Here is a 13,673-nt window from a genome sequence, read left to right on the forward strand (position 1 = left end):
GAAGGAAGGAAGGAAGGAAGGAAGGAAGGAAGGAAGGAAGGAAGGAAGGAGAAAGCTTTGACCTAAACAGCCACACCTCACCCTTCATACAAATGTGAACTCAAAATGGATCACGCTTCCATGGGAAACATAAACAAAACAAAACAAAACAAAACAAAACAAAAACAACAACAACAAAAAACAACCTCAGTGTTCAATCGATGAGTTTGTTAAATACATTAAAATTCTACATCTCCATGATGGAGTACTCGGCAGCCATTGGAATTATGCTAAGAACTAATCACATGAAAAAGATGTCTAAGATACATTGCTAAATGAAAGAGATACATTATAAAATAGTATGCTCATTCTGATTTCAGTTTTGTTTTTAAAACATGTATACCCGGGAGCTTGGGTGGCTCAGTTGGTTGGGTGACTGCCTTCGGCTCAGGTCATGATCCTGAGTCCCAGGATCCAGTCCCGCATCAGGCTCCCTGCTCAGTGGGGAGCCTGCTTCTCCCTCTGACCCTCCCCACCTCGTGCTCTCTCTCTCAAATAAATAAATAAAATCTTTAAAAAAAAAAAGTATACCCATTGTTACAAGAATACGAAGATAAACTACAAACCTGAAGAAAGTATTTGTAAATTGTCTAGCCAACAAAGGATTTGATTTCAATATATAAAGAACTTTCAAAACTCAACAGTAAGAAAAAAAACCCCAATTTAAAAATGATGAAAGAGGGGCGCCTGGGTGGCTCAGTTGGTTAAGCGACTGCCTTCGGCTCAGGTCGTGATCCTGGAGTCCCGGGATCGAGTCCCACGTCGGGCTCCCTGCTCTGCAGGGAGTCTGCTTCTCCCTCTGACTCTCCTCCCTCTCATGCTGTCTCTCATTCTCTCGCTCTCAAATAAATAAATAAAATCTTTAAAAAAATAATAAAAAATAAAAAATAAAAATAAAAATGATGAAAGACTTGAACAGATGCCTTATCTAAGAGGATATGTGGATAGCAAATAAAGTACAGTATGTTTAACATTATCAGCCAATAGGACAATGCAAATTGAAACCATGCTGAGATACCACAGCATACTATTAGGGTGACTAAAATTAAATGCAGTGACAATAACAAGTGCTGGCAAGGATATAGGGCACCTGGAAGGTTCACACCTTGCTGTTGAGAATGTAACAAGGTACAATATAACAAACTGGAAAAACAGTTTGGCAGTTTCTTACAAAGTAAACATACAGTTACCATAAAACCTAATAATTTCACTCCTATGTATTTAAACTCTAGAAAAATGAAAACTTGGGTTTACATAAACATTTGTGTACAAATATTTATAGCAGTTCTACTCACAATTACCAGAATGGGAGACAGCCCAAATGTCTTTTGACCTGTAAATGTATAGATGAACCACGATACATTCATACAGTGGAATACTCCACAATAAAAAGTAAGGAACTATTGATACACGCAGCACCTTGGATGAATTTCGTACACACTGATGGAAAAAAGTCAGTCGCAAAAGATTACACACTCTCTGATTCCACTTATATGAAATTTCAAAAAACCAAATCTATGGAGACAGGGAAGTGTTTACTAGTGCCAGGGATTAGGGGTAAAGGAAGATATGACCAAAAGGGGATAACAAGAGGAATTTGAGGAGTGATAGAACTGTTGTATATCCTGATTTTGGTGTGTGTAACATAAATCTATATGTGTTAAAACTCATAGAAAGAAGTGTTTAAAAATGGAAAATATATATAAACATAAAAAAAGAATGAAAGGACACACATACAATTTTTTGGAGTAACTATATTTTTTATTGGCTTTTAACTTTTATTTATCTTTTAAAATTTAATTTAATTTACATTCAGTTAATTAACATAGAGTGTGTTTTTAGTATCAGAGGTAGAGTTCGGTGATTCATCATTTGTAAATAACATCCGGTGCTCATTATATCATGTGCCCTCCCCTTAATGTCCATCATCCAGTTACCCCAACACCCCACCCACCTCCCCTCCAGCAACCCTCAGTTTCCTATGGTTAAGCGTCTCTTTTGGTTTGTCTCCCTCTCTGATTTCATCTTGTTTTATTTTTCCCTCCTTTCCTCTATGCTCCTGTTTTGTTTCTTAAATTCCACATATGAGTGAAATCATATAATTGTCTTTCTCTGAGTTGTTTCGTTTAGCATAATACCCTCTAGTTCCATCCACATTGTTGCAAATGGCAAGATTTCATTTTTTGATGGCTGAGTAATATTCCGTGTGTGTGTGTGTGTGTGTGTGTGTGTGTGTGTGTGTGTGTACCCCATCTTCTTTATCCATTCGTCAGTCAATGGACATCTGGGCTCTTTCCGTAGTTTGGCTATTGTGGACATGGCTGCTATAAACATTGGGGTGTAGGTGCCCCTTTAGATCACCACATTTGTTATCTTTGGGGTGTATACCTTGTAGTGTAATTGCTGGGTCATAGGGTAGCTCTAGTTTTAACTTTGAGGAACCTCCATACTGTTTTCCAGAGTGGCTGTACCAGCTTGCATTCCCACAAGCAGTGTAAGAGGGTTGTCCTTTCTCCACATCCTTGCCAACATTTGTTATTTCCTGATTCGTTAATTTTAGCCATTCTGACTGGTGTGAGGTGGTATCTCACTGTGGGTTTGATTTGTATTTCCCTGATGCTGAGTGATGTTGAGCATTTTTTCATGTGTCTGTTGGCCATTTGTATGTCTTCTTTGGAGAAACGTCTGTTCGTGTCTTCTGCCCATTTCTTGATTGGATTATTGTTCTTTGGGTGTTGAGTTTGATAAGTTCTTTATAGATTTTTGATACTAACCCTGTATCTGATAAAACGTTTGCAAATGTCTTCTCCCATTCTGTAGGTTGTCTTTGGTTTTTTTGACTGTTTCCTTTGCTGTGCAAAAGCTTTTTATCTTGATGAAGTCCCAGTAGCTCATTTTGCCCTTTGTTCCCCTTGCCTTTGGAGAAAAGGGGACATTGTCAATTAGATAATGTCTAGCAAGAAGTTGCTGCAGCCGAGGTCATAGAGGTTGCTGCTTGTGTTCTCCTCTAGGATTTTGATGGAGTCCTGTCTCACATTTAGGTCTTTCATCCATTTTGAGTTTATTTTTGTGAATGGTGTAAGAAAATGGTCCAGTTTCATTCTTCTGCATGTGGCTGTCCAATTTTCCCAACACCATTTGTTGAAGTGAGACTGTCTTTTTTCCATCGTATATTCTTTCCTGCTTTGTTGAAGATTAGTTGACCATAGAGTTGAGAGTCCATTTCTGGGCTCTCTATTCTGTTCCTTTGATCTACACACATACAATTTTTACCATGGGTTATTTCCATGCAGGCAAACACAGGTGATTTCCTTCTTCTTGATTATGATGTAAGTCCAGTTTCAAAAATAATGAACAGATGTTTCATTTATGAAGAAATTTTCTTTAGTAAGTAGTATATATATGTAAATAAATCTTTTTATAGGAAAACTTGAGTGATGCCTGCCGTTATTTCATATTGGTTCAGGCTTTGGGGGGCAAAGAAGTTTCAGTGAGTTATTGGAAAAAATATCTTTTGGATATGATGTTTCTTTTACTTATGAGAGAAACGACAGTGCTGTCTTTGCTCCATAAATCTTGTGCTTTGCCACCGGCCATAGCACAAGGTGTCCTGGCCTTCTGCTGTACCATTAGGTCTCCCATTAGCATCCATTAACCAACAGATTCCACTTCATGGTATGTAGCCAGAATTCCTTGTGAAATGGAAAATGTAGGGGTAATGATGCAATATCATAGATCAAGTATTTGCTTCTTGTTCTCATCATTTCAGTTTGTCTTATAAACAGATCAGAATTTTCACCAACTATTAAGCATTAGGAAACCAGGCATTCCAATAGCACTTGGTTTATATGATTTTGCTTTATGACACTAACCAAACTTGTGCTAGGTAAAATTTTTCAATTGTTTTATCCAAAAAGCTAGAGAGAAAAATTTAAGCCAGTTCCAGGTAGGCATTTGGCCTACTTATTCATTATTTGCCCCCTCCACGACAGAAGCCTGAGATTCTGACAGGAGAACCAGCTCTAAGAGCAGACCCCTATTGGACCGTGGCAACCAACACTTCCAACCACTCCCTGGGGGACTCCAGCCTCCCTCATCTCTGCGTGCCATGGCAACCAGCAGGAAGTGAGGCTACAGGCATCCTCTAGGCCAACCTGTTTCTCAAAAATCCAGTTATTATCAGGTATTATGCTTTAGATTGGCAATTGGACAGTGAGCAATTGGCTGCCTTGAGCACTATACCACAAGGGGCAAGGATATTACAAAAGGCCAGAACAGACATGTTGTAATTTCTTAGGGGTTTGGCCTTGGCTCCCATGAATAGTTCTGCAACTCAAACAAAACCAAAAATGTTATCTATTTCCACAGCCGCCCAAACATATATGTACATGCATAGGAAATGTCTCGAAGGCTTCACGCCAGCCCGATGACAATAGTGAAGACTGGAAACAGGGCACTTTAAATTTGTCTGGAACTATTGAAGTTTTTATATATTATATTATCTGTATACTTTAAAATTAAATCTTAGGATCCTTTTTGGGGGAAGAAAGATGGATAAGATCACTATTTTGTCATTTTATAAGAGCAGATGTTCTTGAGTTAAAGACAGATGAATTTGAGAGGAATGAGGGTCTTCCATTCTTTCCTTAACTATAGAAGTCCAGAGGAGTATATGCAAACACCTAAAGAAGGAATTAGGATTTGAACAGCACTAAACAGGGAAGGTGGTTTCATAGTTGGGAAAAAAAGCTTAGAGAAATCATACAATAGGATTTGGTAGTCTAGTAATACTCAAATAGTTCACAGATTGGATTATTTCTGTTTTTACTGCTGAGTGAATGTGAAGTGTTAGAATACCCAGAAACAGGGGCATCTGGGTGGCTTGGTGGGTTAAGCATCTGCCCTCAGCTCGGGTCATGATCTCAGGGTCCTGGGATCGAGCCCCGTATAGGGAATCCCTGCTCAGCAGGGAGTCTGCTTCTCTTTCTCCCTCTACCCCTCCCCCCACTCATGCTCTCTCACTCCCTCTCTCTCTCAGATAAATAAATAAATAAATAAATAAAATCATTTAAAAAAAAGAATATCCAGAAACAAAGTAACCACATAACAGAAGAAAAGAGATGAGATCTGGAGGGAAACAGATGGACAGCTTATGGAGACAGGAGAGCAAGCTGGGGATGAGGGTAGGAGGAATAGGTTCAGAACCATCCACAACCATATGAGTGTCTAGAGCTCATGTAACGGGCCATGAGAAGCCAGGTGAGGTCTTTTGAGAAAGAGCCTAACTGAATCTGTGTGTCAGTTCAAGAGGAAGGTGGCAACATTTTCTTGGGTAGAAAGTGAAAAGAAATGTAGGCTTTCACCAACTCCCCACTGAGGGAGGGATTTCAAAGGTTCCTGTTGCTGAGGAGCTTCCTGTTCAATGAAGGAAGCCAAACAAAAGAATGGTGATAATTTAGGGTGACAAATTACTCATTTTTTAAAAAAAGATTTTATTTATTTATTTGACAGAGAGAGACAGCAAGAGAGGGAACACAAGCAGGGGGAGTGGGAGAGAGAGAAGCCGGCTTCCCACCGAGCAGGGAGCCCAATGTGGGGCTTGATCCCAGGACCCTGGGACCATGACCTGAGCCAAAGGCAGACGCTTAACGACTGAGCCACCCAGGCGCCCTGACAAATTACTCATTATTGGGGAGCTGAGAGGAGGTTGTAACTAAAGTAGCTGGGGAAGGTGTTTGGCGGACTCGGTAACCGGGCGGGACCAGCAGGGTGTGTGTGGCTCCAGCACAGAGGACACAACCTGAGGAGGAGAACAGGGACTACTCGACCAGAAATTTACATCTGGGGGCAGAGAAAGTTTTAGAGAGTTAGAGAAAGTTTTAGAGGATTAGCATAATAAGGAAAGAATGGCCCAAGGTCTGCCTAGAGGAACACCTTAGAGAAACAGGAGGTGTTGTATATGATACTAATAACTCCCACAGAAAAGAGAAGACTGAACTAAAGAGTCAATCTTAAGAAAAAGCTGAAACAGGCATAGCACAGGGAATGTAGTCAATGGTATTGTAATAGCATTATATGGTGACAGATGGCAGCTACATTTGTGATGAGCTTGTGGGATGACAACCCATACCGTTGTTGAGTCACTGTGTTGTACAACTGAAACTGATGTAACACTGTGTGTCAACTATACTTCAATAATTTTAAAAACCCAGATACTGCAACAGATTGAATGCAGAAACAGAGAATTGAGTTTTCCGTTAAACCAGACATTAAAGAGACCTGCAAAGGTATTTTAAAAAAGAAAAAGAAAAAAGTGAAGAGTGGAGTCACTGTTTAGTTTGCACAGACGCTTGCTTCTGAATCTGGTTCAGTGATCACTAACAGCAGAAAGAGGCAGGAGGCTCTTTTCTTCTTCCCTCCCTTCACCATTCCCTCCCTTCTTTCTTCCCCTCCTTCCTTCCTACCATCATTAAGGAATTCTTCTGCAGGAGAATCAAGAATGAGAATGTTTCAAAGGGACCATAACAGATAATATAATGACCTTTTATTAGGAAATTACAGTATGTGATTCAGTACAGGAAACTGAGTCACCGTGTTAGGTTAAAAGCAGTAGAAGGGATAAATGTTCTACCAGGGAGGGAACAAGCCACTAAAATAAAATACCATAGTTATTAAATATATCCCACTTTTAAGTATTCAGAATTTCTAAATAAGAAAATTAGACTCCTTGATGATTGCCCTTAAATTCTATTATTTTTTGTATTCTGCATGCAGTCTGACATGTTTTAATAAGAAAATAAGTAGTAGAATAATTAATATGACCCTCTTTTTTATATACATAATTGTACATTTCCTTTTATCAAAACTTAAGATATTATTGTCCAAGATATTACTAAAATCACATGTATATTCAGTGCCTCTCAGAAAACAGAGTTCCAAGAATGGTGATAGGTCATTCAATATTTGAAGAAAAACATCTGTTTTTAGAGAAAATATTCTTCCCTAATGCATTTATTCATTTAATTCATACATTCTTTCAGGTTCTTTGTATGGTACTCTTCAGTAATAAAATAAAGGAAATTTACATGGAGATGAAGATTTTCGTGCTGGTTGTGCTGGCATCATAAAGCTGAATAGGGACTCAGTGCCTCCAATGGAGCTGTGGGCACAGAGCTTAAGAGAGAGACTTGTATGGTGGGCATCAGGAGAGGACAAAGCCAGCTCAGAAGAATCACTTCCCTACGATTCCCCAAAGTGAGTCTCTTCAGCTCTCTGAACTACTTTCTGTCTGATTTTAAAGGTTTCCATTCTGTTGAGTGGAAAACATGAATCGACTGAGAAGCTCTGCAGGGAACCTATGGGGTACACCAAGTAAATAGGATAGTCAATGTCTTTTAGGGGTTCATGATAAAATGGAGGAAAGAGATGTTTGAATAAGACTATAATTACAGAGGTACCTAGGTGGCTCAGTTGGTTAAGCATCTGACTCTTTGTTTTGGCTCAGGTCATGATTTCAGGGTCATGAAATCAAGCCCTGTGTAGGGGTCAGCACTGGGTGTAGAGCCTGCTTGAGATTCTCTCTCTCTCTCTCTCTGCTCTTCCCCCCTGCTCACACACACACATTCACTCTCTCTCTCTCTCTTAAAAAAAAAAAGACTATAATTACAGATAAGACATGGGAAGTACAGTAATCAGGGACACAAACAAAGTATAATGGTCATTGAAAATGAGGTGATACATTCTAACCAGAAGACCTAGGAAGTCAATGACAGTAGAATGTCAGCAGGGCATTCACTGGTGGTTAGGATGTTGACCACTGAGATATTGGGAGGAAAAGGAAAGAGATTCCCACACTGGACCAGGCATGGGGGCTGAAGAACACAGGATGTATTGAAATATGGCTTGTCCAGTATGCCCAGCCTTGGGTGCAAGATGCTGTGAAAGGGAGGAGCATGTAGTAGATGGTAGTGCTAAGAAAACCAACGGGAACCATATTATGAAATGTGTTGAAGTCTGTTTGGCTTTTATTATTTATTGTATTGGAGAGCCATTGAAGGTTTTCAAGGAATGAAGCAGAATGTCGTTACCTGTTCTTCAGAAAGCTAACTCTAGCAGCGGGATAGAGAACAAATTAGCATGATAGAGTCATTTCTTGCACCATGTCAAGGGCACCACTCACAGCTCAATAGAATGTAATATAAATGGTGCCTTCTGGAGTTGTGCAGTGGAGAGGCCTTGAGAGTGGAGATGGGAGAGCCAGAGTGGTAGCAAGTAGGATGCTTTGATGGCAAGCAGCAGAAGCTGATTCTAACTTAAGGAGGAAAGAGTGGATTTATTGGAAGATTGGAGGCAGCTCAAAGAAAATACTTATAGGAATCAGAACTATTTCATGGGGGCGCCTGGGTGGCTCAGTCGGTTAAGCGACTGCCTTCAGCTCAGGTCATGATCCTGGAGTCCCGGGATCGAGTCCCACATCGGGCTCCCTGCTCAGCAGGGAGTCTGCTTCTCCCTCTGACCCTCTTCCCTCTCGTGCTTTCTATCTCTCATTCTCTCTCTCTGAAATAAATAAATAAAATCTTTAAAAAAAAAGAACTATTTCATGGATCTAATGGAGAATCTTTTCAGGACATTGCTTGAGTCACTTTCCAACATTTCTGGTCTTTTTGATACTCTACTCAAGAGTCAAGTTACAGGAAGAGAGGACATGATTGGCCTATCTTAGGTCAGGTATGTACTCTTTGGCCAAGAAAATATAGAGGCATCCTGACTGAGAGTCCTGCCAAGACTTCAGGAAATGGGGGAGGGGAAACTGAGGTGCTGTCACCAAAGGAAGGGGTAGATGCTGGACCAGACAGTCAAAATCAAGGGTGTGAGCTATACTAGTCATGGCAGAGACTGCTACTTGCCCAGCAAATAACTGATCTATTTTTCTTCCTTAGTAAAAAGACACTAATTGTATCCAAGTGACACTACGCCTAGCTAGAAGGATTTATTTCCTAAGCTTCTTTATAGCTAAGCGTGGCCATGTGACTAAATTTGCCCTGAGTCCCAAAGTTGGATGGGAACTTAACAACCAAAACCTCCTTAAAAGGAGGAAGCTATGGCAGGTACCTTTTTTCCTTCCCTCTGTCCTTCCTCTTATCTTCTTCCTGAAAAGCAGACATGATGCCCAGAGCACTGTCAGCAGTTCTGGGATTGCAGAGCAGAAAGACAAAAGCTTGCATCCTTGATGACATTTGTTCTGGGGATAGTTTTCAGTACGTGATTTGGCCGAGTTTCCATGGGAAACACCCAAAAGGCACCTACTCAACACCTGACACAGAGGAGGCCCTGAAGAAAAGATATTTTCCCATTGTTCTCTGTAAGGAATATTTGGAGGGAGCCTGGGTGGCTCAGTTGGTTAAGCGACTGCCTTCGGCTCAGGTCATGATCCTGGAGTCCTGGGATCGAGTCCCGCATTGGGCTCCCTGCTCAGCGGGGAGTCTGCTTCTCCCTCTGACTCTCCGCCTTCTCATGTGCTTTCTCTCTCAAATAAATAAATAAAATCTTCAAAAAAAAAAAAAGGAATATTTGGAAACGGACATCTTTATTTGAGGTAAAGCATTTTTAAATGTGCTCAAACAAAAAGATGTTAAAAAAAAGTGTTCTTTAAGGAAAAAAAAGTGTTTTTCCAGAAACTGAGAGTAGCTGCTGAGGAGAGAGCTGACTTGCTTCCTTATTTCCAGGGACTAACTTTATTAAGGCATTAGCAAACCCAGTCCCAGGAAAACAGCCTTTGAATGAAAATCCCCAGGATTTGGTGAACATTAAGTAGGGCGCCCTATTTGGGTAATGACTCAGATTCGATATCTACCTGTCAGCAATACTAGTGTTGGCTTGGTTTCATGAAATCTTTTATTGACTTCGGCATTCTGGTTCAAGTTTTGTTTGTTTTTGTTTTTATTTTATTTTTTCCGTTCTCCACCCGTTTGTGGGTAGGTTTTTATGGCTGGTGTGGAATTCCTTATTTTACACATTTATTGATAGTTCATGCTTGAAAACTGATGAAGGAAATTGAGCTGTTCTATCTATTGCCTTACAAGCAGGAGATCCTAGGTAAATGTGTGTGCGACAAACCAGGACCAGCAGAAGTACAAGGGAAACGAGCTTGGAAAAGAGAGGTAATTATCTAAAATTAGATCAAGTAAAAACTGCTCTGTTAGATAAATCCTGTTGCTAAATTACCTACAGCAAGCTAAGCACAGGATAATACTGTGTTCCATAAAAAAAAGAATTTTAAAGCCTTAGCAACAAGAAAGTGTTTTGAATACCTAGTGTTATCAAGCCCTCTCTTATTTTTCTTTATTACTTTGCCAGCTTGAAAAAAGACATGGGAAAGTATAGAGACCATTGATTTAGGGCATGGAAAAGAGCCCAATTTTTTAAAAAAAATTCTCATAAGCACACAAATGAATCACTCTGAGATCAAGGGATGTTTCTGAGAAATTAGTGATCTTTCTCTAGAACTTAATGGACAGACTATGTTTTCAAAACAAACCATTTGTTCTAGTTGCCCTCCTTTAATTGTAAGTGTTAGTGCTTTCACAAAAAGCTTTGGGGTGTCATGGGGTTTGAGCTCCCCAAGAAAAGGTCCATAAAACAAGTAATGCAGAACCAAATAACTGGTATCTTGGCGAAGTTGTAATTACAGCTGTTTGTGAAGTTCTACAGGAATTTCTCCTCCAGGGCTATAAATTCAGCCTGGTAGGAGAAATTTGAACAATATACTTTGTCTAGCTATCTGGCACCTGTTGTGGAAACCTGCAGGCCATGGAAGGTCCCAGTAAATGGGGACAGAGGACATGGTATTGTCTTTCTTCTCTCTCTCTCTCTTCTCCCCACACCTACCACACAAAATTTTCAAAGACAGGTATCTGGCTTAAATCAGAGGAAGATCTAATAAATCATTAAAACAGGAATTTTGAAGACCGATGTAATAATTTGGGAAAATGCTTATGATATGATGTTACTCAAAAGAAGCAAGACACAAAAATGAACTTTGCTGGGATTACAACTATGTAATAATTGTGGGTATATACAAACAAGGTCTCCCAGAGAGCAGGTAAAAATGAAAAACATCTACTCTCCAGGGAGATTTAAACAAATCTTTCAGGTGGATTTGCTTTAATCTTACGGTGGTTGGTGCAAAATGAAAAAGAAAAGGCAGGCGTGACTTTCAAAATATCAAATAACCTGTATTATATCCCATGGAGGCCGGTCCACCAAGCAGCGGCCATAACTATGGAGGGTGACAGATGGCGGCAGGTAAACAGCTTCACAAAGCCAGGTGGGCAATGGCCATTTTCCCATGGATCTGGCGCTTATAAATGGGGTGGGAGCCGTTGCTGCCCCAGCGGGATGCTGGTGGTAGTTGCCAGGGCAGCCCCACTGGACGCCTTGCCTTGGGTCAGAGTGGTGGTGGTGGGGGGGGGGGCACTTGGTGCCTGAGCATCACCCAGTTACCAACCAGTACTGTAGGATTTCCATGTTTTAGCAACCGGTGCAGCTGTGACAGTGTCCACAAACTGACGGGAGTCCTGATTAAGAACTATCCTGGGGGCGCCTGGGTGGCTCAGTTGGTTAAACATCAGCCTTTGGCTCAGGTCATGATCCCAGGGGCCTGGGATCGAGCCCCGCGTGGGTTCCCTGTTTAGCGGGGAGCCTGCTTCTCCCTCTCCCTCTGCAGCTCCCCCTGCTTGTGCTTATCGCCCCCTCCTGTCAAATAAATAAATAAAATCAAAGAGAGAGAGAAAGAGAACTATCCTGAAAGAGGGACGCCTGGGTGGCTCAGTTGGTGAAGCGTGGGACTCTTGGTTTCGCCTCAGGTCATGATGTCGAGGTTGTGGGATGGAGCCCTCCATCGGGCTCCCTGCTCAATGCGGAGTCTTCTTCAGATTCCTTCCCCCTCTGTCCCTCCCTGCTAGTACACACGCTCACTCTCTTTCTCTTTCTCAAATAAATAAATAAAATCTTAAAAAAAAAAAAAGAACTATCCCGGGGCGCCTGGGTGGCTCAGATGGTTGAGCGTCTGCCTTCTGCTCGGGTCATGGTCCCGGGGTCCTGGGATAGAGCCTTGTATCCGGCTCCCTGCTCAACGGGCAGCCTGCTTCTCCCTCTCCCTCTGCTCCCCTGCTCCTGCTCTCTCGCTCTCTCTCCATCTCAAATAAATAAATAAAATCTTAAAAAATATTTTTAAAAAAGAACTATCCTGAAAGAGCAGAAATGGATAATGTTTGTAAAGTCTTTTATTATAATGCCTAGCACATGGTACATACTCCATAAATGTTGGCTGTTGTAATCGTGTAGCATTCCTGCTTACACTTTTATTCTTATTAATAAGCAAAAAGCACACATGCATATGGAAAGAGAGAGAGAGAGAAAGCTCCATTATCTCTTCCTCTTCTTCCTGAGTTAATCTAAACCCAGTTGCCTCCCAAAGGTGCCACTTCCAAACACCATCACATTGGAGGTTAGGGCTTCAACACACGAATTTTGAGATACACAAACATTCAGCCCATAATACAGATCCTATGCAGAAATCTTAGAGGGATAGCTACATAGATTAAAGTGGGCTCTAACCATCCATTGGCCCATACAGTCATTTATTTATACACATATACAGTCATTTATTTATACACATATTCACATATCTACCCATACAATAAACATTTGCTGATCATCTATATCTCAGAAGAACTCACTGTCTAATAGGGATAATAAATGATATGCTATGTATTCTAAATGCTACATATTCTAGATGCTATGCAAGATCTATGGGAACTCAATGAGAAAGAAAACTCATATTGATTGAGAATGGCACCAAGTTCTTTACCAATTTATCTGCCTTCGTCTGAATTAAGAAATACATTTCTAGTTCCAAAGTGAAATTAGAATCAGGGTCTTTTTCTTCCAAAGTGCCTTTCATCTTTCTAAGATGCAGTGGGAAAGAAGGGGTAAATTCCTCTTGAGCCAAAGAAGGAAATAAAGGTTACAGCTTCTTAACCATCAATGCATGCTGATGATGGAGAGAGATGGAGCTTTCCTCAGGAGACCTACTTCTGTCCTTCTCTGGTTAGTGGAGGAATGCTGCACTCAACAGTGAACTTCATCAGGTTCAAGGAGATGCTCTTGGGGTGTCCTGCCGAGATGCGTTTTGGGTCTTCCCTCTTCAGGGTCAGCTGGGAGGAGGAGCCCTGGGTCTTCTAAGGAGTGGTCCACGAGGCAGCCTGGCTGGCATTATGAATCCATGGAGAACAGGCAGGCAATTAGAGGCTGCCCAGACAAAAATATCCAACCAGCCCATTAAAATATTTAGCTTAAAGCTATTCACATATTTATATTTTAAAAAGTATTGCTGCCAAATCTAAAAGCTTTATTATAATCAAGTGGTAACAGCAAACTTCCTACCTAGAGATTTCAAATACTTTAAGAATACTTTAGTAACCAGAGGAAAAACAGCTCATTACAAACAGGTATCTGTTTTGTGGACATAGTGTGCTATGCTTGGAAACCCTTACTAAGACATAGTTCTATGAGAAAGGTATTGGTAATCCCATATCATAAAGAAACTAAGGCTCAGAAAGTCAATTTGCTCT

The sequence above is a fragment of the Callorhinus ursinus genome, unplaced genomic scaffold, assembly GCF_003265705.2.
Source record: "Callorhinus ursinus isolate GAN/ISIS: 27379988/994484 unplaced genomic scaffold, GSC_fseal_2.0 scaffold7, whole genome shotgun sequence".
NCBI classification, from domain to species: Eukaryota; Metazoa; Chordata; class Mammalia; order Carnivora; family Otariidae; genus Callorhinus; species Callorhinus ursinus.